The following is a 27732-nucleotide window of genomic DNA, read 5'->3' on the forward strand; positions in this document are numbered from 1 at the left end:
AAAGGGAGATTAATCAAAACAGCAATTTCCTAGATATTTTACTGCACATTTTTCTTGCGATTTTAGTTGATTTGATCTTTTCCAGTGAGGTAAAAAATAATTTAAAATCATTTATAAACCAAACAAAGGAAGGCTTAGAAGATCTCCACTTACTGCAATGAATATGATATTTACCCATAAGAATAATCATATTAACTAAATCTGATACTGATGAATCTATGTTATCCATATAAAAGAGGATGTGTGTCAAGGTAAGAGTAGGGATATTATCCATCTTAAGTGACATCCAATTGTGTAGCTCGGACCAGAAGCTATTGGACACAGGGCAAAAAAAGAACATGTGTTCCAGAGTCTCATCAGTCATCTCGCAAAATGCACAAGGGTCTACATCAAATTTAAATTTTTTCCTAAGAAAGTCCGCAGCCGGATATATCTTATAAATTATTTTAAAGTGGGTCTCTTTGACCTTTGGGGAAATGGGCCATTTAATGAATTTAAAATGTGTTCTTCCTATGGACAATGCACCTATATTTGGAACCTGTACACACAATCCTCTGTTATAATCAAAAAACAGTTTAGATCTTAAAGCATCATTAATAAATTTATTATTACATTTATTGTCAACTAAAGTACAATCATTGATAACTAAATGTGGTAAAATTGATAAGGGTCTTGTTTTTGTATATAACAATATGTTTTGAATTAACTGTAATAAAGGTATCGGTATTGCTTTACGTATCTTATTGTATTCACTATATGTACATTTTAAATTATATTTGTCTAAGAAGGCTTTATATTCCAACAAGTTTCCATTATCATCTATAACATCATTCACAAACACAATGCCCTTTTCATACCAATCATATCTGAACAATGATTTTCTATTGATTATAATGACCCTATTGTTCCATAAGGTGGATCCGTGTGGAGAAAAATTATGGGTGAAGATCATTTTCCAGTATTGAAGAATTTGTTTATGGAATTTTGATAATTTTACAGGAATTTTGGTCACCTCAAAATCACATTGCAAAAGAAAATCAAGCCCTCCTACTTTTTTAAATATATGTCTGGGAATGTGAAACCAAATAGAATCTGGTTGTGATAGATATGATTTTAACCATTTAATCTTAAAGGTCCCAAACATTGATTCAAAGTCCAAGGCTTTGATACCACCCATATCATATTCTTTAACAAGCTGTGATTTCCTAATATAATGGGTTTTATTTTTCCACAGGAATTTGAAAATAATTGAGTTGGCTTTCTTAATATTACCAGAAGAAATATACAGGGAGTGACATGGATATATTACTTTGGAAATACCTTCTGTTTTAGATAAGGTAACTCTACCAAAGATAGTGAGGTCTCTGGTGAGCCAGCGACTTAAGGATTTTTCCATATCTGTTAATCGGTTAGAAAAATTGGCATCTTCCCTTCTGATTGCATTTTTGGATAAGACTATTCCAAGATATTTCACTTCAGATTTAACCTCAATTGAAGATATGATTGAATCTGTTGATGAGTGAATGGGAAGTAGCTCACATTTTTTAATATTGAGTGTTAATCCTGAAGCTTTAGAGAAAATTGAAACTGAATCAAGGGCTACATTAACCATGAATTTATTCCTTAAAAGGACTGCGGTGTCGTCTGCAAATTGACTAATTTTGAATTCCTTATCAAATATCGAGATACCATGCAATTCAGGGTTATGATTAATGAGCATGATAAGTGATTGGGTGGCTAGAATAAACAGTTTGGGAGAAATCGGGCACCCTTGTCTAATACCGCGGAGCACCTCAAACCTAGGAGTTATACCAGGATTCAGAGATACAGAACTATATATGTCAGTATAAAACATCTTAATTATTTTACAAAAATTGCTCCCAAAACCTAAAAAATCTAAGACATCAAATAAAAAGGCATGTTCAACGGTGTCAAAGGCTTTGTAGAAATCGAGAAATATAATAAAGGCATCAGTATCAATGATATCTTGATAATCAAGCAAGTCTAGTAGCAGTCTATATGATTGTGTATATTTCTGCCCCTTATAAAGGCTGACTGACACTCATCAATAATATGTGATAATCCCTCATTCAGACGATTAGCATAGACAAGTGCCAGTAATTTATAATCGGTACATAATAAGGTAATTGGTCTCCAATTATCTAATAAAAGAATATCTTTGTTAGGTTTGGGAATTAAAGTGACAATACCATGTTTCATAGTGGGAGAAAGATTACCTTTTGATATACAGTCTAAATAGGCATTATAGAGCATTTCTCTGATATCACTCCAAAAAAAAGATAAAAGCTCCATGGTTATCCCATCTATACCAGGTGATTTCCCCCTAGACATCTGTCGAACAGCCAAGTCTAGTTCCTCAATTCTTAGCTCATCTTCCATTAGTTGTTTAAAGTTATCATCAAGTGTCTTTTTAAACCCCTGAATCTTATTTAAGAAGAAATTGCAATCTTTTTGAGAAAAAAGTGATTTATACAAATTACAGTAGAAATCTTTGATTTTTTCGTTTACCACTTCTTGATTTTCAACAATAATATCATTGATTTTTAACTTTCGAATTTTTTTCCTCGTTTGTCTTTGTTTTTCCAGACTAAAAAAATAGGACGAGTTTTTTTCCCCTTCTTCAATCCAGCGAGCCCTTGAACAGATAAATGCACCCTTGGCCTTTTCCAGATATATATTATCAAGATGGGACTGTAGATTTTTTAATTCAGTTTGCTCTTCCACTGTCAAATCATCTTTACAGCATAGCATATTAATGTGACTAATAATGTCCCTTTGTCTTAACTTTTTAAGTGTTAATGCTTGTTTACTTGTATTAATAGCTATCTGTCTAACTTTGAATTTGAACCATTCCCATTTACTCAGAGAACACATTTCCAATTCGTTCACTTCTCTAACCAGTTGTTTAACTGTTTTACAAAATTCAGTATCTTCCAAGAGAGTATTGTTAAATTTCCATATAGAGTTTATTTTGTTCTCTCTTCCATCTGGCGAAAGAGTCAAAAATATTACACAATGATCAGTAAGGGGTGATGCTGAGATTTCACATTTAATGACGTCATTAACTAGATTATCTGATATTAGCCAGTAATCCAATCTTGAGCACTGGCCATTATTAGATGAGTTAAACCAGGTAAATTGTTTTCTGGTCGGATTTTTCATTCTCCAGTAATCTATTAGATTGGCCTTTGTGATCAATTCAACTATTGTTTCATCAAACGTGTGGCAGTGTCTCTTTGTTGGTAGGCGGTCTAGCCACAGATCAGGGGCCAGGTTGAAATCTCCCCCAATTATTACTCTATTAGTTGAAAAAAGCATTTTCCATTCTTCTAAGCCCTTATTTAACGATGAGAAGAGATTTTTATTCTGTACCTTTTTGTTATAACCATACACGCATAATAAGATGTAGTTTGTGCCATTTAATTCTGTTGCGACCATTACCCAATAGCCATTTGAGTCACTTTTGTGATCAATAATTTTCCCGGGAAATCTATTAAATAAAACCATAACTCCTGCTGAGTGTGACGTTCCATGGCTGAAAAAGATAGAGTCTCCCCATTGCAATTTCCAAAATTTTGTGTCAGCATCGACAGAATAGGTTTCTTGCAAAAAAACACAATTAGCCCTTTGCTCCTTACAGAAAAGAAAAATAGCCTTTCGTTTTACATTATCTTTTAACCCCCTAGTATTTAAAGAAATAAAGGACAACATTTAGATGGTAGATAACCTACACAATGCACAAAAGAGTGTAACGATGTGCAGGAATGAGTAATTAGTCCTAAATCAACATGTTTAGTGTAACAAACCCTCTAACAATACAGAGGGGAAAATGGAAAACTATACAGACCAAGCAGCAATTGTATCAAATATCTATATAAAATAAGATCCACCTCGCCTGGTTAAAATAAAGAACATAAACCAGGTAAATAAACATTCAGTATCTGTCATATGTTGTTGTGTAGAAATGTTATGGTCATCAACGTCAGATTGGTTACTTCGGATGTGACGCATCAACAAGCAAAGTGCTACTATTGCTTATACTTACATAACGTAGCGTTTATGTCAACCAAGCAATAAGTTTCTCAGTCAAAAGTGAGAGCAGGCTTAATTTCTGCCAGTCAGCTAGGAAAACGAGTGATCACAATGGGTCCACTCTCCGGTTATCGATCAGTGCGTATCCTTCCTTTAAGAATGCCCTTTTACCCTTCTTTCTGGCTTCTTGGACCTGCGGCCACAGCTTTGCACGCGCCTCCCGGTCTTCTTTCGAGAAGTCTTCTTTGAAACGTATGTGCAAGTCTCTACACACTCTCGCATCCTTCGACTTTTTCCAAACGTCATCCCTCACCGTTCTCATCCCGAACTGAATGATGATTGCTCTCGGTGTGTTATTTGATGTAGCGGCGTCGCCTTTCCGCCCCAGCCGGTGAACGGTGTCTACGGTGTCTCGCAGCCGCTCCACAGACATTGGAACAACTCTTGTCAATATCCCAATGACAATTTCTCTCGTGTCCTCTCCATCCTTTTCAGGTAGACCAATCATCCTCAGATTCCACCTTCGTTTGTAACGGGTTTGCTCTGCACATGCTTCTTTTAGCAGACTGTTTTCTCTCTGTAGGCCTCCTATTTTTTTCTAAAGCAGGCAGATTTCTTCACGGTTTTCTTTAGTTGCGGTTGTGTTAGCTTCAATACGTCTGTCGAAGCTTTTCAGAAGTTCAGTCTGTTCGTCCATTTTTCTGGTCAGGGCCTGTACTGCATGTAGAATTGCAGCGCCAGTATTGACGTCCTCCATTTCTCTTTGGTGTCTCTGTTTCTTTGGATTCGGCTGTTTAATTGGCGTATGTTCTTTATTAATTTTGTCTTCTTTGAATGAATGTTGCTCCGCTTCCATTTCTTCCTCGACGTCAAAGTCGTCACATGCCTCGTGGAGAGCATCCAACTTGTAGTTGTGGTCGGACATGATTCCAGGAAACAAAGAGAAAAAAAACCCCCACAGAATGTTGTGATAACTTAGTTTTGTAACTAAATTTTGACAGTACGTTAAGTGCCTGTTTATTTGAGGGGTTGTCACACTAGTTAATCACATTTCAAGGACTAAAAAGAAACTTTTTATCAGAGCCTGCAAAAGTGCTGCCACTCACTCCGCCATCTTGAAACGCCCCCTCTCAGCTCTGTTTCTGTTCACCATCAGCTCTGTTTCTGTTCTGTTTTCTGTGTTGGTTGACTGTTTGTAGTATTCTATATTTTTACTTGTTATTCATTTTTTGTTGTTATCCCCCCCCCTCCCCCCCTCTGTTGCACTTTGAGATTCTTCGGAATGAAAAGTGCATTGTAAATAAAATCTATTATTATTATATATATATATATATATATATATATATATATATATATATATATATATATATATATATATATATATATATATATATATATATATATATATATATATATATATATATATATATATATATATATATATATATAACTCACCTAAAGGATTATTAGGAACACCATACTAATACTGTGAAACCTTCGTTCTCTTTCTCCCTCTCACCTCTCCTCCGTTGTGTCATCCTCTTTTCCGTCACCCACACAATTCTCCTCTATGGATGTCAACACTGCAACAGACACTTTATGTTCCACTTTAACCTCTTGTCTAGATAGTATCTGCCCTCTGTCTTCTAGGCCAGCTCGCGCTACTCCCTCTAGCCCTTGGTTATCTGATGTTCTTCGTGAACACCGGACCAAACTTAGGCCAGCAGAGAGAAAATGGCGCAAATCAAACGACCCCTCTGACCTGAGTAAGTATCCATCTCTGCTCATTTCCTTCTCACAGGACGTCCATACAGCTAAATCCTCATATTTCCACAACAAAATCAACAGCACCTCAGACTCACGCACACTTTTCAGAACTTTCAACTCTCTGCTCTGTCCCCCTCTACCAGCTCCCACCACCTCTCTATCTGCAGACGATCTTGCCCATTTTTTTACAGATAAAACCACACTCATCAGCAGTCAGTTCACACCGCCACACACACACAATTTTAAATCAGCCATATCCACAGCCATCTTCTCTCCTCCTTCTCTACACTCACTGGTGGTCACAGTCAGGCTCGTTGGTCTAGGGGTATGATTCTTGTTTAGGGTGCGAGAGGTCCCGGGTTCAAATCCCGGAAAAGCCCAGCCGTTTCAAAGCAAGCTCGCTATGGGATTTTTTTTGGGATTCAAACCATTTTACATCAGTCATAGTTGAATTAAAACGATGAGCACAGAAATACATGTCCTTGGAGTTTCTTTGTACAGTCATTGACCTTTTGCTTAGAGCTAGCTCATTCAACCACGTCCTTGGACGGAGGCTGATGCCTTATGGTTCAAAGTCAAGCCTAAGATATAGTCTGTATGTTGCTGTTGACCTTTAGAGCCCTTCACTGGTGCGCCGTGCGTTTTTCTGCAATTAGATGGCCAAAGCTCTCATTGGCACTGTTGACTTCATGGGCAAAGCATGAGTGGCAGAAGACAATTTATTGATGCTGAAGATGCAGAATCAGTCTTGATGAGTAGACAGCTACTTTTGTTGTGACTTGTGTTAAAAAAACACAAGTCACAACAAATGGTTATCATTATGGTTATGATCACACGTCACATATGGTTATCATTATGCTAATTCCAATCGTGCGGTCATCATGGATATAGTCATTGAAAAATCCACCTTGAAATTCTCACAAAGCCATCTTAAAGGTAGCCCATCAAAGATGACCCAGGTGGGACTTGAACCCACAATTCTAAGCTCCCGAGGCTGATGCCTTATTCATTAGGCCACCGGGCCTTGTTTGGCAAACTTGGCCGTCAATCTGTAGTATCCCTTGAAGTAGTTTTTGAAGCTAAAATATCTACACTTAAGTATCTCGACAATAGATCACGTTCCGTTATACAGGTGAGCTTCACTAAATTTGTGGTACCCACACAAAACATGGCATACGGGAGAGGCTCGTTGGTCTAGGGGTATGATTCTCCCTTAGGGTGCGAGAAGTCCTGGGTTCAAATCCCGGACGAGCCCAGTCATTTCAAAGCAAGCTAGCTGCATTGAGCCCACCTCAAAACTGCTGAGTAATTGAAATAATTACTTTTGTTCATCTGTACTACAACATAGCCCAGATTCAGTCAAAGGTCAAGTGTTTTTTTCCCCTTGTACAGACCATACTCAGAGTCGCTGCCTTCCAGGAAATGCGGCTTTCTAACGGCAAGCGTTTTCTATTAAAATTAGTGCCTGCCCAATCTTTTAGAGGGCAACATTTAGTGACTGTACATGTGTACACACGTAGCTGTTGGTGTTCCCAGTCAGGCTCGTTGGTCTAGGGGAATGATTCTCACTTGGGGTGCGAGAGGTCCCGGGTTCAAATCCCGGACGAGCCCAGCCGTTTCAAAGCAAGCTGGCTACGTTGAGCCCAGATAAAAACTACTGTGATTTTGAAATAATTACTGTTGTTCATCTGTACTACAACATAGCCCAGATTCAGTCAAAGGTCGTGTTTTTTTTTTTCCTTGTACAGGCCATACTCAGAGTCTCTGCCTTCCAGGAAATGCAGCTTCCTAACGACAAGCGTTTTCTATTAAAACTAGTGCCTGCCCAATCTTTTAGAGGGCCACATTAAGTGACTGTAATTGTGTACATACGTAGCGATAGGTGGTTCCGGTCAGGCTCGTTGGTCTAGGGCTATGATTCTCGCTTAGGGTGCGAGAGGTCCCGGCTTCAAATCCCAGACGAGCCCAGCCGTTTCAAAGCAAGATAACTTCCTCGAAGCCAACTCAAAACTGTTGTGGTTTTGAAATAATTACTGTTGTTCATCTGTACTACAACATAGCCCAGATTCAGTCAAAGGTCAAGTGTTTTTTTCCTTGTACAGACCATACTCAGAGTCGCTGCCTTGCAGGAAATGTGGCTTCCTAACGGCAAACGCTTTCTATTTCAATTATATTAAATTCCCGACTGAGCCCTCTAGCATTTAGAATGAGTTCAAGGGTTCTCTGACACTGTTTCCGATGGTTGCTTTGCTTTAACAACCATTTGATATCAGAACTTTTGCTGCAGACAACATGGTGCTTGATGTCACGTTCTCTAGCATCAGAGGCTGATACTTCGGCCAAATTGAACTTTCTGCAGGGGTTTTGGGATTCAAACCATTTTACATCAGTCATAGGTGAATTAAAACGATGAGCACAGAAATACATGTCCTTGGAGTTTCTTTGTACAGTCATTGACCTTTAGCTTAGAGCTAGCTCATTCAACCACGTCCTTGGACGGAGGCTGATGCCTTATGGTTCAAAGTCAAGCCTAAGATATAGTCTGTATGCTGCTGTTGACTTTTAGAGCCCTTCACTGGTGTGCCGTGCGTTTTTCTGCAATTAGAATGGCCAAAGCTCTCATTGGCACTGTTGACTTCATGGGCAAAGCATGAGTGGCAGAAGACAATTTATTGAGGCTGAAGATGCAGAATCAGTCTTGATGAGTAGACAGCTACTTCAAAACTCTTTTCCTCCGAAACCTGCACCCTACCATCAGTTACCACCTGGGAGTGCTGGCGTGCCTGCGCAGCATGGGCACGCAACAGTTAAGAGACTTGGCTCACAAAGCTTACGTCAAACAGAAAACCATTTCTGAAAAGACTGTAAAACAGGCCACCATCTGCCCTGTCTCTGAGCACCACCGAGAGCTAACCCTAGAGGGCGCCCAACAGAACCACAGTTACCGACCCGTCAACAGAGAGTCCAAACCACTCCAACCCAGCAGAGGGCAGCGTGGTCATAATGGCGACCGTCCACGGTACCAGAGCGATCGCTCTGAAGGATCCTGGGACCCGCCTCGCCCAGAAAGCCAGCGAAGAGGCCACTCTCGACGGGACAATGGTAGGCCCAGACCTGAACCCACGTCTGGCAAAGAAAGTGTAGCTGCTTCTGAAGTTACAGAGCTCATAAAGATCCTGAAAGAGTTCCTCCGACAGAAACCTCACAAGGAAGACAAGAAGGACGGACCAGGTACAGCACGACTAGACATGATACCTGAAATCAACCTTCCCGCCCTTCCTGCAACTGAATCATCCACCCTGAACACTGTTCCCCAACCACGGATTAGTGTACTAACTGTTGCACCCCCACACGTCAGCAGCACACCCACACGACAGCTGACAGCAACAGCCTCTAATCAAGAAAGTATCATGGGGCAGCCCAGCGTACCAAAAAGCGCTGTTTTGATTGTTTGCACGCATAATGAGAGACTTGACACATATCCAGACGGCTTATCAAGCAACACACAGGTCCCCACACCAAGACTCCTGGGAAACCTAATCGAGAAGGGAATGGCTCGAAAACTCTATCTGACTATCACCATGGAAAGGGAATTTAAGCTCGAAGCCCTAGTTGACACTGGCTCCGACCTCACGCTTATATCCGCCCAACTGTTTGAAAGACTCAGATTTGAAGCACAGAGGCAAAATCGCACCCTTAACCTTCACATATGTAAGCTAAATGTGCAGTCGTATAGCCAAAACGACATCCAGCTCAAGCATGTAGCTTCCATCCACCTGACAATTGGACCTATGAGGCTGATACACCCCGTCTATATCTCCCCTATGAACACTTATCCGTTTCTCATCGGAAAAGACCTGCTGGACCGCTTCGAACCCGTACTGGACTTCAAACAGCTGAAAGTCTGGGCTCAAGTGCGTGACCCTCTGCCCCTTCAGACACACACATCGTCTGAGCAAGACTGTCAAGTCACAGAGGTCACGGGAACTCCCGCAGAGCCAGACTGCCAGGTCACAAAGGCCACGGGACCCCCTGCAGCACACTGTGACAACACAGCCTCAGCCCCAAAGCCAAGTTCAAGTTCGCTACTCTGCACATTTCAGCTATCCAAAGACTCTGATGCCTTCTGCCCCCAGGTCATGAATGACCTACAGCTGAATGACATTATCACAACGAACAGTATCCCTGCACTGTGGGCAGACAACTCAACCAAAAGTCTCTCACTGTGCAATGGAATCAGTAAAAACACACCACACGGCGACATGTGGGCACCCCCAAACCCCACATCCAGCCCCATTGTTGCAGTGCTAACCCACAGCAAGCGATCGACACCGGCTACAATGCCTGCCTTGCAGTTGCTATCGATAACTCCGCAAATTTCCAACAACGATATTGCGGATATGCAAGCCTCTGACACTGCAATAAAGACAATTCTTGACCACCTCTCAGACCCCTCCAACCACCCTATCACTGACTCTGAGCTCATTGATGACTCTAGCCACAGACATCTACATAACTCCAGACACATGATGCGTATTCTGGACAACATTCTCTGGTTTGCACCCGATGGCAACACAGCGCCACGGCTTGTAGTGCCACGGTCGCAAAGGGGGGTGATGCTAATGTACGCCCACAACACACCATGTGCTGGACACCACGGCACCAGAGCCACGTATGACACACTGAAACAGGTGGCATATTGGCCTGGGATGCATCAAGATGCGGCAGAGTATGTTAGAGAATGGCTAGTTCGCTGCCAGTTCCAACCAGCAAACCCGAGCCACAGAGCCCCACTACAACACAGAGGGATCACGTTCCCATGGTCAAACCTACAAATCGACCGGGTAGAACCCCTGCCCAGGTCCACAAAAGGCAAAAAGTACTTTCTCATAGTGGTGTGCCAGTTTACCAAGTGGGTGGAGTGTCTACCAGCACCCAACGACACCGCCCAGACCACGGCATACCCCCTGATGAATCACATCTTTTTCCTGTCAAGATTGCCACTGAGAATCCACTCAGACAGAGGCATCCACTTCACTACCGAGGTCATGCAACAGATCTGGAAATGCCTAAGAAACGCGGCCGTGATCATGCTCCTGTGCCTCCAGACAATCAGAGGCCAGCCACCACCAGACCACCAACTGCAAATGAATCCACAAAAGAAAGACGTACTCTCCTGAACTTCACATCAGCAGCGCAAGCTCCTCCAGCCCTGCACACAGACGCAAAGGGGGGGAGGAGCCCAAGTCCTCTGCTTAACCTTTCACCAGCCATTTTCCTGAAAGCCCCTGCAGCCGCAGAAGGAAAAGGATGCATTCAGACAAACCTGGAATGGAAGGAGGACACCAGCTTCAAGAACCTTCTCCTCCACCACCAGTTAGTCACCTTGTAGGCAATACTGCCAAGCCCCACACTGTCATGCATGTGATTTGAGAAAGAAGGCCTTTAACGAACACAAGGCCGCCTCTGAAGGGATTCTCAAAACCCCAATGACTTTGAACTTTGAAACAGAGAAACCAAAGTGGATCACCAGAAGGCACCCAGCCTGGCCACAATGCGAGGCACCCTCTGGAAAAGTTCCTAGTCAGCATAGGACATAAAAGTGTCAAGATGCACAGTCCATCTTCCTAGGCAGGAGACCTAAAGGACTGACTGGCCATTGCGAGGAACATGGTTCCACCCAGGGCTGCAGAAAGCCCACAGCACACCTGCACCACACAAACGGACTTCTGGATGACAGGTGACGCACCGTCAGGGCACCTGCTGCCTCGACACCTGCTGCACAAGCACAGAGACCTGAACTTGGCTACTGTCTGCCTTATCTGCCGTGGAACGACCATCACTTCAGGAGACACAAACAACTGGAGCCTAACATTGCTATGGTGTGTCTGATCTTCCTGAACCTTTGATATCGCTCGTTGTTGTCCATAGGAGGGACAACAACTAGCGAAAGGGGGGATTATGTAGCGACTCAGGCGAATCAAACACACAATCGCCAGTTACATTTAACAAATATGTTTTGAAAGTTGTGCTTACTAACAGACCTTCCCCCAACACAACAGAGAAAGATTCTTCGTTACCCTGGAAACCATCTGATAAGATGTTTTATGGCCCAAAAGAATTTGGCCACATGAAGTTTCAGACACAAAGAGTTTAAGACACAGTGCCCGGTTGCATAAAACACCTTAAGTGAAAATTTCCCTTAAGATCGCCCTTAGGTTTCCCTTAAACTTAAGGGTGTTGCATAAAATAACCCTTAAGTATCACTTAAGGGTTTATTAAACTGAAACGTCATAAACCCTTAGAATTATCCTCAAATGTCTATTTTTCACTTAAGTAATCCCTTAAAAACCGTTAAGTGTTGCATAAAGCCCCTTAACTGTCATTTTCCTAAGTATAGTTTAAGGTTAGGAAAAGTTTACCTTAAGAGTTGACGAACATTAATGAGAAAAAAATAGCTGAGTTTATTGATCCTGTTGAAGATGTAAATGTGCCAAAGCGAATTTTTCGCGATAGGGAGAATCCTCTGGACCATCTTAGCAATGAAAAACTGCTTCGCGAATATAGATTTGATCGCCGCGGGATATATGAGATCGCTAACAAACTGGAAGGCGATCTTGATCATGTTACCCAGCGTAACCACTCACTACCCTCTGTGTTACAGTTGCTTATAGCACTTCGGTTCTTTGCAACTGGGAGTTTTCAGTCTGTAGTGGGAGATGTTTTCCATGTTCATAAATCGTCAGTTAGTAGAGTTATTCACCGGGTTGCAGGGGCTCTCTGCCGTCATTTAAGCCAAACTGTGACATGTCCAAAAATTACCATTCTGTTAATGTGCAGCTAGTGTGACCATGTGTGCAGAATTAGAAATGAAATATTTTATCAATGTATTAAAATGTATTTTGACTTGTTGATAATTATGGTCATCGTTTGATCCTATGAAAGATACAACAATGCGTTGACACACACACGGTCTATAATTGAGAGGACAATCGGACAGCTCAAACATTTCAGCTGACGATCGGACAGCTCAGATTTCACTGTCTCCACAACGAGCTGCGCGTCTGCAGAATTATTGTCGCCAGCGTTGTTCTTTTTAACATGTCAAACTTTTTATTGTGAAGAAAAAGGGAGATGATGTCGAAGAAGAGGCTCAAGAAGCAGAAGCAGAAGAGGCTCATGAAGAAAATCAACAAGATTTTCAACGGGCTGGATTTGTTGTCAGAGATGCCATCGTAAATGCATTCTTTAATTAGTTTAGCTAGTAGCCTATGGACAATAGTCATAAATATAAATAAATGAAATATAAATAAATAAATCATAAATAAATACAAAACCTGTCAGATCTGTCATAAAAAAAATATTCGTCAATTGATGTGCATTTTATTTTTCCTTCACTTTGTAGCTGCATTAGTTTGTTATTAAGAATGAAGTTGTAAAGGTCTTGATTTTCCTTCTCCTTTTTAAGTTTTTCGATCTCTAATTGCAGTTTTGTCTTCTGTAGGACGTCTCTTTGCAGTTCTAGCACTTTTTCTCTTGTAGCGGCTGGAGAGGATATTTGCGTCTTTCTGCAATTCACAAGTGTTTTGAAGGAATAATGAAAAAAATCTAAAAATTACATCGAGGCTGTTCTAAGTAAAATTAACAATAGACTAAAATAATTGTTAACAAAGAAGCAATAAAACCTCACTTTGCTGCATGGTTTGGCGTGCTGCTGGCGCTCTGCCGGTGTTGAAGCGGATTTTTGCTGAGAAGGTCTAACGTGTGAAACAAATAACGTTACCAAGCATATTTTATTTTGTCGTGATCTTCAAATCGTTTATCCTCAGCAGTGATCATTTTTATTTGATTTAAGACAATAATGTTCTCTCACTCCGTGTAATATTCCTCTTGTTGAATCTCAGCTTCACTCTCTAACCCGCCAGCGTAGAGTGTCTATGGCAACAATAGAATTTTATAACGGTAAAACCTGGGTCACAGTCGTGAAACACTTAGCGGCGTCCCTTACCTAAGAGAACCGTTTAAGGGATTATATGCAACACCCTTAAATCATTCCCTTAGATAAGGGGAAATCACGCCTTAAGTATCATACTTAAGGGAAAAACTTTTTTGCAGTTTTATGCAACCGGGCACAGAGCTTTTGCCTCAAATTATAGACAAACCATCTATAAATGAACATGCACCCCAGGACATTATATGTAAACACATAACTGTTTTGTAAAATGTTTCTTCTGTATGGTATTTTGCATTTTTCTATCTTTGTCTTAACAAATTACTAGTTCAGATAACCTCATATATGTCATGTCTCCTATCAAATTAATGCTCACTTCACGACTTACACTTCCATGTATATCACTTATTCAGAAAAAGCAGTGTGTGTTTGTTGCATTAATTAGAGTATGAATGGTCAGAGACCCACTGATTCGAGCTTTGAAACAAAGGGCCATAAAATCTTCTGAGGAATTTCCCGCCTGGAAATCCCAACAATCTCATTGGTTAAGTCTAACCCTGGAGGGTGGGACTACTTCCAGACCTTAAAAGGGAGATGCTCGGATGCCTTTTGGCTCTCTTACTTCTCCAACTCTCTCCCTGTGGGAGCCAACACCCACGGTGGCTGGCACTTAAGCCATGCCACCAATGCAGGCCCTCCAAGCAGGCCCCAGCTCTTCCTCTCTTCCCCTCTTCCCTGGTTCTCCTCGCTTCCCTACTGAGTCATCAACTTACTAGCCCCAAGGGCATTCTTCAGAAGGAGGACACGGAGCGTCTCTAGAAAGCAACCAGCCGCTCCCTTTCGACCTCGGAAAGAACCACCGGACACGCAGGGCATTTGAACTCGGAACAAACGCACACACGCGAGAAGCCACAACTAGAGCAAGTATTATCTTCCAAATTCAAACTGCTGTAAAGAGGGTGTGTTATTTTCCCGTTGGGACAAGTTAACTCTGTGAAGGTTGTATTTGATGAACTGAAGGAAAGCTGCTTCTTATCCCCCCCACTCTCTCTCTCTCTCTCTCTCTCTCTCTCTCTCTCTCTCTCTCTCTCTCTCTCTCTCATCTCTCTCTCTCTCTCTCTTTTATCTCTCTCTAATTTCAGTCTATTCATTATTCACTTTTATGTATTCTTTCGTTAATATCTATACTTCTACTCTCTTGATGCATATTTAGTATGTACTTTCTGTGTGAATTGTAGTGTTATTTTTAGTCTGTTTATTAAACCTCCAAAAGACATTTAATGAGTTGAATCTGTTATTCTGCCACATACACAAAGTCAATGAAACTTCCGATCTAACGTTACCTAACTGCTTATGCTACTATTTTAGTAAAGTAAACTGTATGACCATTTGAAATATTGAACTTGTCCTGATCAGTAAAGTTAATGTTTCTTATGCGCTCGTAAAGCAGTAATCCATTATTGAGAATTGATTTGAAAGTCTATAACTAATTTGCAGGACAAACTTAGTAGGGTAATTTCAAGCAATTCCGTAAAGGGTTACTTGTATTTAATTAAACATTTTTCCCTATCGGAAAATCTTAATACGTAATGAACAACTGGCAAATTATATTCATAAATTCATGAATATTAAATCCCTTTTGAGTTAATTATTCCCCGAGATATTAAACTCATAGTCATTGAATATTAAATCCCTTTTGAGTTAATTATTCCCCGAGATATTAAACTCATATTCATTGTCGTTACACCATTTTACATCAGTCATAGTTGAATTAAAACGATGAGCACAGAAATACATGTCCTTGGAGTTTCTTTGTACAGTCATTGACCTTTTGCTTAGAGCTAGCTCATTCAATACGTCCTTGGACGGAGGCTGATGCCTTATGGTTCAAAGTCAAGCCTAAGATATAGTCTGTATGCTGCTGTTGACTTTTAGAGCCCTTCACTGGTGTGCCGTGCGTTTTTCTGCAATTAGATGGCCAAAGCTCTCATTGGCACTGTTGACTTCATGGGCAAAGCATGAGTGGCAGAAGACAATTTATTGATGCTGAAGATGCAGAATCAGTCTTGATGAGTAGACAGCTACTTTTGTTGTGACTTGTGTTAAAAAAACACTTTGTGGAATTCTCTTTTAAATTCGTCTTTCATAGTGATATATGGTTATCATTATGATAATTCCAATCGTGCGGTCGTCATGGATATAGTCATTGAAAAATCCTCCTTGAAATTCTCACAAAGCCATCTTAAAGGTAGCCCATCAAAGACGACCCAGGGGGACTTGAACCCACAATCCTCAGCTTCGGAGGCTGATGCCTTATCCATTAGGCCACCGGGCCTTGTTTGGCAAAGTTGGCCGTCAATCTGTAGTATCCCTTGAAGTAGTTTTTGAAGCTCAAATATCTACACTTAAGTATCTCGACAACAGAACACGTTCCGTTATACAGGTGAGCTTCACTAAATTTGTGGTACCCACACAAAACATGGAATACCGGAGAGGCTCGTTGGTCTAGGGGTATGATTCTCGCTTAGAGTGCTAGAGGTCCCGGGTTCAAATCCCCGACGAGCCCAGTCGTTTCATAGCAAGCTGGCTGCGTTGAGCCCACCTCAAAACTGCTGAGGTTTTGAAATAATTACTTTTGTTCATCTGTACTACAACATAGCCCAGAATCAGTCAAAGGTCAAGTGTTTTTTTTTCCTTGTACAGACCATACTCAGAGTCGCTGCCTTCCAGGAAATGCGGCTTCCTAACGGCAAGCGTTTTCTATTAAAATTAGTGCCTGCCCAATCTTTTAGAGGGCAACATTCAGTGACTGTACATGTGTACACACGTAGCTGTTGGTGTTCGCAGTCACGCTTGTTGGTCTAGGGGTATGATTCTCGCTTAGGGTGCGAGAGGTCCCGGGTTCAAATCCCGGACGAGCCCAGCCGTTTCAAAGCAAGCTGGCTACGTTGAGCTTAGAAAAAACTACTGTGGTTTTGAAATAATTACTGTTGTTCATCTGTACTACAACATATCCCAGATTCAGTCAAAGGTCGTGTTTTTTTTTCCTTGTACAGGCCATACTCAGAGTCGCTGCCTTCCAGGAAATGCGGCTTCCTAACGACAAGTGTTTTCTATTAAAACTAGTGCCTGCCCAATCTTTTAGAGGGCCACATTAAGTGACTGTACATGTGTACACACGTAGCCATAGGTGATTCTGTTCTGGCTCGTTGGTCTAGGGGTATGATTCTTGCTTCGGGTGCGAGAGGTCCCGGGTTCAAATCCTGGACGAGCCCAGCCGTTTCAAAGCAAGCTAACTTCCTCGGCTTCCTAACAGCAAACGCATTATATTCAATTCCCGACTGAGCCCTCTAGCATTTAGAATGAGTTCAAGGGTTTTCTGACACTGTTTCCGATGGTTGCTTTGCTTTAACAACCATTTGATATCAGAACTTTTGCTGCAGACAACATGGTGCTTGATGTCACGTTCTCTAGCATCAGAGGCTGATACTTCGGCCAAATTGAACTTTCTGCAGGGGTTTTGGGATTCAAACCATTTTACATCAGTCATAGTTGAATTAAAACGATGAGCACAGAAATACATGTCCTTGGAGTTTCTTTGTACAGTCATTGGCCTTTTGCTTAGAGCTAGCTCATTCAACCACGTCCTTGGACGGAGGCTGATGTCTTATGGTTCAAAGTCAAGCCTAAGATATAGTCTGTATGCTGCTGTTGACTTTTAGAGCCCTTCACTGGTGTGCCAGATATAGTCTGTATGCTGCTGTTGACTTTTAGAGCCCTTCACTGGTGTGCCGTGCGTTTTTCTGCAATTAGATGGCCAAAGCTCTCATTGGCAGTGTTGACTTCATGGGCAAAGCATGAGTGGCAGAAGACAATTTATTGATGCTGAAGATGCAGAATCAGTCTTGATGAGTAGACAGCTACTTTTGTTGTGACTTGTGTTAAAAAAACACTTTGTGGAATTCTCTTTTAAATTCGTCTTTCATAGTGATATATGGTTATCATTATGATAATTCCAATCGTGCGGTAATCATGGATATAGGGCAAAGGTCAAGTGTTTTTTTTTCCTTGTACAGACCATACTCAGAGTCGCTGCCTTCCAGGAAATGCGGCTTCCTAACGGCAAGCGTTTTCTATTAAAATTAGTGCCTGCCAAATCTTTTAGAGGGCAACATTCAGTGACTGTACATGTGTACACACGTAGCTGCTGGTGTTCGCAGTCAGGCTCGTTGGTCTAGGGGTATGATTCTCGCTTAGGGTGCGAGAGGTCCCGGGTTCAAATCCCGGACGAGCCCAGCCGTTTCAAAGCAAGCTGGCTACGTTGAGCTTAGATAAAAACAACTGTGGTTTTGAAATAATTACTGTTGTTCATCTGTACTACAACATATCCCAGATTCAGTCAAAGGTCGTGTTTTTTTTTTTCCTTGTGCAGGCCATACTCAGAGTCGCTGCCTTCCAGGAAATGCGGCTTCCTAACGACAAGTGTTTTCTATTAAAACTAGTGCCTGCCCAATCTTTTAGAGGGCCACATTAAGTGACTGTACATGTGTACACACGTAGCCATAGGCTATTCTGGTCTGGCTCGTTGGTCTAGGGGTATGATTCTCGCTTCGGGTGTGAGAGGTCCCGGGTTCAAATCCCGGACGAGCCCAGCCATTTCAAAGCAAGCTAACTTCCTTGGCTTCCTAACAACAAACGCTTTCTATTTCAATTATATTCAATTCCCGACTGAGCCCTCTAGCATTTAGAATGAGTTCAAGGGTTTTCTGACACTGTTTCCGATGGTTGCTTTGCTTTAACAACCATTTGATATCAGAACTTTTGCTGCAGACAACATGGTGCTTGATGTCACGTTCTCTAGCATCAGAGGCTGATACTTCGGCCAAATTGAACTTTCTGCAGGGGTTTTGGGATTCAAACCATTTTACATCAGTCATAGTTGAATTAAAACGATGAGCACAGAAATACATGTCCTTGGAGTTTCTTTGTACAGTCATTGACCTTTTGCTTAGAGCTAGCTCATTCAACCACGTCCTTGGACGGAGGCTGATGCCTTATGGTTCAAAGTCAAGCCTAAGATATAGTCTGTATGCTGCTGTTGACTTTTAGAGCCCTTCACTGGTGTGCCGTGCGTTTTTCTGCAATTAGATAACCAAAGCTCTCATTGGCACTGTTGACTTCATGGGCAAAGCATGAGTGGCAGAAGACAATTTATTGATGCTGAAGATGCAGAATCAGTCTTGATGAGTAGATAGCTACTTTTGTTGTGACTTGTGTTAAAAAAACACTTTGTGGAATTCTCTTTTAAATTCGTCTTTCATAGTGATATATGGTTATCATTATGATAATTCCAATCGTGCGGTCATCATGGATATAGTCATTGAAAAATCCTCCTTGAAATTCTCACAAAGCCATCTTAAAGGTAGCCCATCAAAGACGACCCAGGTGGGACTTGAACCCACAATCCTCAGCTCCGGAGGCTGATGTCTTATCCATTAGGCCACCAGGCCTTGTTTAGCAAAGTTGGCCGTCAATCTGTAGTATCCCTTGAAGTAGTTTTTGAAGCACAAATATCTACACTTAAGTATCTCAACAACAGAACATGTTCCGTTATACAGGTGAGCTTCACTAAATTTGTGGTACCCACACAAAACATGGCATACCGGAGAGGCTCGTTGGTCTAGGGGTATGATTCTCGCTTAGGGTGCGAGAGGTCACGGGTTCAAATCCCGGACTAGCCCAGTCGTTTCATAGCAAGCTGGCTGCGTTGAGCCCACCTCAAAACTGCTGAGGTTTTGAAATAATTACTTTTGTTCATCTGTACTACAACATAGCCCAGATTCAGTCAAAGGTCAAGTGTTTTTTTTTCCTTGTACAGACCATACTCAGAGTCGCTGCCTTTCAGGTAATGCGGCTTCCTAACGGCAAGCGTTTTCTATTAAAATTAGTGCCTGCCCAATCTTTTAGAGGGCAACATTCAGTGACTGTACATGTGTACACACGTAGCTGTTGGTGTTCGCAGTCAGGCTCGTTGGTCTACGGGTGTGATTTTCGCTTCGGGTGCGAGAGGTCCCGGATTCAAATCCCGGACGAGCCCAGTCGTTTCAAAGCAAGCTGGCTACGTTGAGCTTAGATAAAAACTACTGTGGTTTTGAAATAATTACTGTTGTTCATCTGTACTACAACATACCCCAGATTCAGTCAAAGGTCGTGTTTTATTTTTCCTTGTACAGGCCATACTCAGAGTCCCTGCCTTCCAGGAAATGCGGCTTCCTAACGACAAGTGTTTTCTATTAAAACTAGTGCCTGCCCAATCTTTTAGAGGGCCACATTAAGTGACTGTACATGTGTACACACGTAGCCATAGGTGATTCTGGTCTGGCTCGTTGGTCTAGGAGTATGATTCTCACTTCGGGTGCGAGAGGTCCCGGGTTCAAATCCCGGACGAACCCAGCCGTTTCAAAGCAAGCTAACTTCCTCGGCTTCCTAACAACAAACGCTTTCTATTTCAATTATATTCAATTCCCGACTGAGCCCTCTAGCATTTAGAATGAGTTCAAGGGTTTTCTGACACTGTTTCCGATGGTTGCTTTGCTTTAACAACCATTTGATATCAGAACTTTTGCTGCAGACAACATGGTGCTTGATGTCACGTTCTCTTGCATCAGAGGCTGATACTTCGGCCAAATTGAACTTTCTGCAGGGGTTTTGGGATTCAAACCATTTTACATCAGTCATAGTTGAATTAAAACCATGAGCACAGAAATACATGTCCTTGGAGTTTCTTTGTACAGTCATTGACCTTTTGCTTAGAGCTAGCTCATTCAACCACGTCCTTGGACGGAGGCTGATGCCTTATGGTTCAAAGTCAAGCCTAAGATATAGTCTGTATGCTGCTGTTGACTTTTAGAGCCCTTCACTGGTGTGCCGTGCGTTTTTCTGCAATTAGATGGCCAAAGCTCTCATTGGCACTGTTGACTTCATGGGCAAAGCATGAGTGGCAGAAGACAATTTATTGATGCTGAAGATGCAGAATCAGTCTTGATGAGTAGACAGCTACTTTTGTTGTGACTTGTGTTAAAAAAACACTTTGTGGAATTCTCTTTTAAATTCGTCTTTCATAGTGATATATGGTTATCATTATGATAATTCCAATCGTGCGGTCATCATGGATATAGTCATTGAAAAATCCTCCTTGAAATTCTCACAAAGCCATCTTAAAGGTAGCCCATCAAAGACGACCCAGGTGGGACTTGAACCTACAATGCTCAGCTCCGGAGGCTGATGCCTTATCCATTAGGCCACGGGGCCTTGTTTGGCAAAGTTGGCCGTCAATCTGTAGTATCCCTTGAAGTAGTTTTTGAAGCTCAAATATCTATACTTAAGTATCTCGACAACAGAACACGTTCCGTTATACAGGTGAGCTTCACTAAATTTGTGGTACCCACACAAAACATGGCATACCGGAGAGGCTCGTTGGTCTAGGGGTATGATTCTCGCTTAGGGTGCGAGAGGTCCCTGGATCAAATCCCGGACGAGCCCAGTCGTTTCATAGCAACCTGGCTGCATAAAGCCCACCTCAAAACTGCTGAGGTTTTGAAATAATTACTTTTGTTCATCTGTACTACAACATAGCCCAGATTCAGTCAAAGGTCAAGTGTTTTTTTTTCCTTGTACAGACCATACTCAGAGTCGCTGCCTTCCAGGAAATGCGGCTTCCTAACGGCAAGCGTTTTCTATTAAAATTAGTGCCTGCCCAATCTTTTAGAGGGCAACATTCAGTGACTGTACATGTGTACACACGTAGCTGTTGGTGTTCGCAGTCAGGCTCGTTGGTCTACGGGTGTGATTTTCGCTTAGGGTGCGAGAGGTCCCGGGTTCAAATCCCGGACGAGCCCAGCCGTTTCAAAGCAAGCTGGCTAAGTTGAGCTTAGATAAAAACTACTGTGGTTTTGAAATAATTACTGTTGTTCATCTGTACTACAACATATCCCAGATTCAGTCAAAGGTTGTGTTTTTTTTTTTCCTTGTGCAGGCCATACTCAGAGTCTCTGCCTTCCAGGAAATGCGGCTTCCTAACGACAAGTGTTTTCTATTAAAACTAGTGCCTGCCCAATCTTTTAGAGGGCCACATTAAGTGACTGTACATGTGTACACACGTAGCCATAGGTGATTCTGGTCTGGCTCGTTGGTCTAGGAGTATGATTCTCACTTCGGGTGCGAGAGGTCCCGGGTTCAAATCCCGGACGAACCCAGCCGTTTCAAAGCAAGCTAACTTCCTCGGCTTCCTAACAACAAACGCTTTCTATTTCAATTATATTCAATTCCCGACTGAGCCCTCTAGCATTTAGAATGAGTTCAAGGGTTTTCTGACACTGTTTCCGATGGTTGCTTTGCTTTAACAACCATTTGATATCAGAACTTTTGCTGCAGACAACATGGTGCTTGATGTCACGTTCTCTTGCATCAGAGGCTGATACTTCGGCCAAATTGAACTTTCTGCAGGGGTTTTGGGATTCAAACCATTTTACATCAGTCATAGTTGAATTAAAACCATGAGCACAGAAATACATGTCCTTGGAGTTTCTTTGTACAGTCATTGACCTTTTGCTTAGAGCGAGCTCATTCAACCACGTCCTTGGACGGAGGCTGATGCCTTATGGTTCAAAGTCAAGCCTAAGATATAGTCTGTATGCTGCTGTTGACTTTTAGAGCCCTTCACTGGTGTGCCGTGCGTTTTTCTGCAATTAGATGGCCAAAGCTCTCATTGGCACTGTTGACTTCATGGGCAAAGCATGAGTGGCAGAAGACAATTTATTGATGCTGAAGATGCAGAATCAGTCTTGATGAGTAGACAGCTACTTTTGTTGTGACTTGTGTTAAAAAAACACTTTGTGGAATTCTCTTTTAAATTCGTCTTTCATAGTGATATATGGTTATCATTATGATAATTCCAATCGTGCGGTCATCATGGATATAGTCATTGAAAAATCCTCCTTGAAATTCTCACAAAGCCATCTTAAAGGTAGCCCATCAAAGACGACCCAGGTGGGACTTGAACCTACAATGCTCAGCTCCGGAGGCTGATGCCTTATCCATTAGGCCACGGGGCCTTGTTTGGCAAAGTTGGCCGTCAATCTGTAGTATCCCTTGAAGTAGTTTTTGAAGCTCAAATATCTATACTTAAGTATCTCGACAACAGAACACGTTCCGTTATACAGGTGAGCTTCACTAAATTTGTGGTACCCACACAAAACATGGCATACCGGAGAGGCTCGTTGGTCTAGGGGTATGATTCTCGCTTAGGGTGCGAGAGGTCCCTGGATCAAATCCCGGACGAGCCCAGTCGTTTCATAGCAACCTGGCTGCATAAAGCCCACCTCAAAACTGCTGAGGTTTTGAAATAATTACTTTTGTTCATCTGTACTACAACATAGCCCAGATTCAGTCAAAGGTCAAGTGTTTTTTTTTCCTTGTACAGACCATACTCAGAGTCGCTGCCTTCCAGGAAATGCGGCTTCCTAACGGCAAGCGTTTTCTATTAAAATTAGTGCCTGCCCAATCTTTTAGAGGGCAACATTCAGTGACTGTACATGTGTACACACGTAGCTGTTGGTGTTCGCAGTCAGGCTCGTTGGTCTACGGGTGTGATTTTCGCTTAGGGTGCGAGAGGTCCCGGGTTCAAATCCCGGACGAGCCCAGCCGTTTCAAAGCAAGCTGGCTAAGTTGAGCTTAGATAAAAACTACTGTGGTTTTGAAATAATTACTGTTGTTCATCTGTACTACAACATATCCCAGATTCAGTCAAAGGTTGTGTTTTTTTTTTTCCTTGTGCAGGCCATACTCAGAGTCTCTGCCTTCCAGGAAATGCGGCTTCCTAACGACAAGTGTTTTCTATTAAAACTAGTGCCTGCCCAATCTTTTAGAGGGCCACATTAAGTGACTGTACATGTGTACACACGTAGCCATAGGTGATTCAGGTCTGGCTCGTTGGTCTAGGGGTATGATTCTTGCTTTGGGTGTGAGAGGTCCCGGGTTCAAATCCCGGACGAGCCCAGCCGTTTCAAAGCAAGCTCACTTCCTCGGCTTCCTAACAACAAACGCTTTCTATTTCAATTATATTCAATTCCCGACTGAGCCCTCTAGCATTTAGAATGAGTTCAAGGGTTTTCTGACACTGTTTCCGATGGTTGCTTTGCTTTAACAACCATTTGATATCAGAACTTTTGCTGCAGACAACATGGTGCTTGATGTCACGTTCTCTAGCATCAGAGGCTGATACTTCGGCCAAATTGAACTTTCTGCAGGGGTTTTGGGATTCAAACCATTTTACATCAGTCATAGTTGAATTAAAACGATGAGCACAGAAATACATGTCCATGGAGTTTCTTTGTACAGTCATTGACCTTTTGCTTAGAGCTAGCTCATTCAACCACGTCCTTGGACGGAGGCTGATGCCTTATGGTTCAAAGTCAAGCCTAAGATATAGTCTGTATGCTGCTGTTGACTTTTAGAGCCCTTCACTGGTGTGCCGTGCGTTTTTCTGCAATTAGATGGCCAAAGCTCTCATTGGCACTGTTGACTTCATGGGCAAAGCATGAGTGGCAGAAGACAATTTATTGATGCTGAAGATGCAGAATCAGTCTTGATGAGTAGACAGCTACTTTTGTTGTGACTTGTGTTAAAAAAACACTTTGTGGAATTCTCTTTTAAATTCGTCTTTCATAGTGATATATGGTTATCATTATGATAATTCCAATCGTGCGGTCATCATGGATATAGTCATTGAAAAATCCTCCTTGAAATTCTCACAAAGCCATCTTAAAGGTAGCCCATCAAAGACAACCCAGGTGGGACTTGAACCCACAGTCCTTAGCTCCGGAGGCTGATGCCTAATCCATTAGGCCACCGGGCCTTGTTTGGCAAATTTGGCCGTCAATCTGTAGTATCCCTTGAAGTAGTTTTTGAAGCTCCGATATCTACACTTAAGTATCTCGACAACAGAACACGTTCCGTTATACAGGTGAGCTTCACTAAATTTGTGGTACCTACACAAAACATGGAATACCGGAGAGGCTCGTTGGTCTAGGGGTATGATTCTCGCTTAGGGTGCGAGAGGTCCCGGGTTCAAATCCCGGACGAGCCCAGTCGTTTCATAGCAAGCTGGCTGCATAAAGCACACTTCAAACTTGCTGAGGTTTTGAAATAATTACTTTTGTTCATCTGTACTACAACATAGCCCAGATTCAGTCAAAGGTCAAGTGTTTTTTTTTTCCTTGTACAGACCATACTCAGAGTCGCTGCCTTCCAGGAAATGCGGCTTCCTAACGGCAAGCGTTTTCTATTAAAATTAGTGCCTGCCCAATCTTTTAGAGGGCAACATTCAGTGACTGTACATGTGTACACACGTAGCTGTTGGGGTTCGCAGTCAGGCTCGTTGGTCTAGGGGTATGATTCTCGCTTAGGGTGCGAGAGGTCCCGGGTTCAAATCCCGGACGAGCCCAGCCGTTTCAAAGCAAGCTAACTTCCTCGGCTTCCTAACAACAAACGCTTTCTATTTCAATTATATTCAATTCCCGACTGAGCCCTCTAGCATTTAGAATGAGTTCAAGGGTTTTCTGACACTGTTTCCGATGGTTGCTTTGCTTTAACAACCATTTGATATCAGAACTTTTGCTGCAGACAACATGGTGCTTGATGTCACGTTCTCTAGCATCAGAGGCTGATACTTCGGCCAAATTGAACTTTCTGCAGGGGTTTTGGGATTCAAACCATTTAACATCAGTCATAGTTGAATTAAAACGATGAGCACAGAAATAAATGTTCTTGGAGTTTCTTTGTACAGTCATTGACCTTTTGCTTAGAGCTAGCTCATTCAACCACGTCCTTGGACGGAGGCTGATGCCTTATGGTTCAAAGTCAAGCCTAAGATATAGTCTGTATGCTGCTGTTGACTTTTAGAGCCCTTCACTGGTGTGCCGTGCGTTTTTCTGCAATTAGATGGCCAAAGCTCTCATTGGCACTGTTGACTTCATGGGCAAAGCATGAGTGGCAGAAGACAATTTATTGATGCTGAAGATGCAGAATCAGTCTTGATGAGTAGACAGCTACTTTTGTTGTGACTTGTGTTAAAAAAACACTTTGTGGAATTCTCTTTTAAATTCGTCTTTCATAGTGATATATGGTTATCATTATGATAATTCCAATCGTGCGGTCATCATGGATATAGTCATTGAAAAATCCTCCTTGAAATTCTCACAAAGCCATCTTAAAGGTAGCCCATCAAAGACGACCCAGGTGGGACTTGAACCCATAATTCTCAGCTCCGGAGGCTGATGTCTTATCCATTAGGCCACCGGGCCTTGTTTGGCAAAGTTGGCCGTCAATCTGTAGTATCCCTTGAAGTAGTTTTTGAAGCTCAAATATCTACACTTAAGTATCTCGACAACAGAACACGTTCCGTTATACAGGTGAGCTTCACTAAATTTGTGGTACCCACACAAAACATGGCATACCGGAGAGGCTCGTTGGTCTAGGGGTATGATTCTCGCTTAGGGTGCGAGAGGTCCCGGGTTCAAATCCCGGACGAGCCCAGTCGTTTCATAGCAAGCTGGCTGCGTTGAGCCCACCTCAAAACTGCTGAGGTTTTGAAATAATTACTTTTGTTCATCTGTACTACAACATAAACCAGATTCAGTCAAAGGTCAAGTGTTTTTTTTTTCCTTGTACAGACCATACTCAGAGTCGCTGCTTTCCAGGAAATGCGGCTTCCTAACGGCAAGCGTTTTCTATTAAAATTAGTGCCTGCCCAATCTTTTAGAGGGCAACATTCAGTGACTGTACATGTGTACACACGTAGCCATAGGTGATTCTGGTCTGGCTCGTTGGTCTAGGGGTATGATTCTCGCTTCGGGTGCGAGAGGTCCCGGGTTCAAATCCCGGACGAGCCCAGCCGTTTCAAAGCAAGCTAACTTCCTCGGCTTCCTAACAACAAACGCTTTCTATTTCAATTATATTCAATTCCCGACTGAGCCCTCTAGCATTTAGAATGAGTTCAAGGGTTTTCTGACACTGTTTCCGATGGTTGCTTTGCTTTAACAACCATTTGATATCAGAACTTTTGCTGCAGACAACATGGTGCTTGATGTCACGTTCTCTTGCATCAGAGGCTGATACTTCGGCCAAATTGAACTTTCTGCAGGGGTTTTGGGATTCAAACCATTTTACATCAGTCATAGTTGAATTAAAACCATGAGCACAGAAATACATGTCCTTGGAGTTTCTTTGTACAGTCATTGACCTTTTGCTTAGAGCTAGCTCATTCAACCACGTCCTTGGACGGAGGCTGATGCCTTATGGTTCAAAGTCAAGCCTAAGATATAGTCTGTATGCTGCTGTTGACTTTTAGAGCCCTTCACTGGTGTGCCGTGCGTTTTTCTGCAATTAGATGGCCAAAGCTCTCATTGGCACTGTTGACTTCATGGGCAAAGCATGAGTGGCAGAAGACAATTTATTGATGCTGAACATGCAGAATCAGTCTTGATGAGTAGACAGCTACTTTTGTTGTGACTTGTGTTAAAAAAACACTTTGTGGAATTCTCTTTTCTAACTTCCTCGGCTTCCTAACAACAAACGCTTTCTATTTCAATTATATTCAATTCCCGACTGAGCCCTCTAGCATTTAGAATGAGTTCAAGGGTTTTCTGACACTGTTTCCGATGGTTGCTTTGCTTTAACAACCATTTGATATCAGAACTTTTGCTGCAGACAACATGGTGCTTGATGTCACGTTCTCTAGCATCAGAGGCTGATACTTCGGCCAAATTGAACTTTCTGCAGGGGTTTTGGGATTCAAACCATTTTACATCAGTTATAGTTGAATTAAAACGATGAGCACAGAAATACATGTCCTTGGAGTTTCTTTGTACAGTCATTGACCTTTTGCTTAGAGCTAGCTCATT

At 42.2% G+C, this 27732-nt stretch overlaps 11 non-coding genes across 11 annotated transcripts; 10 read left to right on the forward strand and 1 right to left on the reverse strand.

Moving 5' to 3' along the window:
- Positions 1–7359: 7359 nt before the first annotated feature.
- Positions 7360–7431, forward strand: trnap-ggg (transfer RNA proline (anticodon GGG)). The gene has a single exon. It is a non-coding gene; the product is annotated as a tRNA-Pro (tRNA).
- Positions 7432–16974: 9543 nt separating this feature from the next.
- On the forward strand, positions 16975–17046 carry trnap-cgg (transfer RNA proline (anticodon CGG)). Its single transcript has one exon. It is a non-coding gene; the product is annotated as a tRNA-Pro (tRNA).
- A 948-nt stretch (positions 17047–17994) lies between these two features.
- Positions 17995–18066, forward strand: trnap-agg (transfer RNA proline (anticodon AGG)). The gene has a single exon. It is a non-coding gene; the product is annotated as a tRNA-Pro (tRNA).
- Positions 18067–18350: 284 nt separating this feature from the next.
- On the forward strand, positions 18351–18422 carry trnap-cgg (transfer RNA proline (anticodon CGG)). Its single transcript has one exon. It is a non-coding gene; the product is annotated as a tRNA-Pro (tRNA).
- Positions 18423–19208: 786 nt separating this feature from the next.
- Positions 19209–19281, reverse strand: trnar-ccg (transfer RNA arginine (anticodon CCG)). Its single transcript has one exon. It is a non-coding gene; the product is annotated as a tRNA-Arg (tRNA).
- Positions 19282–21241: 1960 nt separating this feature from the next.
- Positions 21242–21313, forward strand: trnap-agg (transfer RNA proline (anticodon AGG)). Its single transcript has one exon. It is a non-coding gene; the product is annotated as a tRNA-Pro (tRNA).
- A 1730-nt stretch (positions 21314–23043) lies between these two features.
- Positions 23044–23115, forward strand: trnap-agg (transfer RNA proline (anticodon AGG)). Its single transcript has one exon. It is a non-coding gene; the product is annotated as a tRNA-Pro (tRNA).
- A 1730-nt stretch (positions 23116–24845) lies between these two features.
- Positions 24846–24917, forward strand: trnap-agg (transfer RNA proline (anticodon AGG)). The gene has a single exon. It is a non-coding gene; the product is annotated as a tRNA-Pro (tRNA).
- Positions 24918–25202: 285 nt separating this feature from the next.
- trnap-agg (transfer RNA proline (anticodon AGG)) lies at positions 25203–25274 on the forward strand. The gene has a single exon. It is a non-coding gene; the product is annotated as a tRNA-Pro (tRNA).
- Positions 25275–26292: 1018 nt separating this feature from the next.
- On the forward strand, positions 26293–26364 carry trnap-agg (transfer RNA proline (anticodon AGG)). The gene has a single exon. It is a non-coding gene; the product is annotated as a tRNA-Pro (tRNA).
- Positions 26365–26649: 285 nt separating this feature from the next.
- On the forward strand, positions 26650–26721 carry trnap-cgg (transfer RNA proline (anticodon CGG)). The gene has a single exon. It is a non-coding gene; the product is annotated as a tRNA-Pro (tRNA).
- Positions 26722–27732: the final 1011 nt, after the last annotated feature.

Source organism: Pseudorasbora parva, chromosome 4, assembly GCF_024679245.1.
Source record: "Pseudorasbora parva isolate DD20220531a chromosome 4, ASM2467924v1, whole genome shotgun sequence".
Classification (NCBI taxonomy): domain Eukaryota; kingdom Metazoa; phylum Chordata; class Actinopteri; order Cypriniformes; family Gobionidae; genus Pseudorasbora; species Pseudorasbora parva.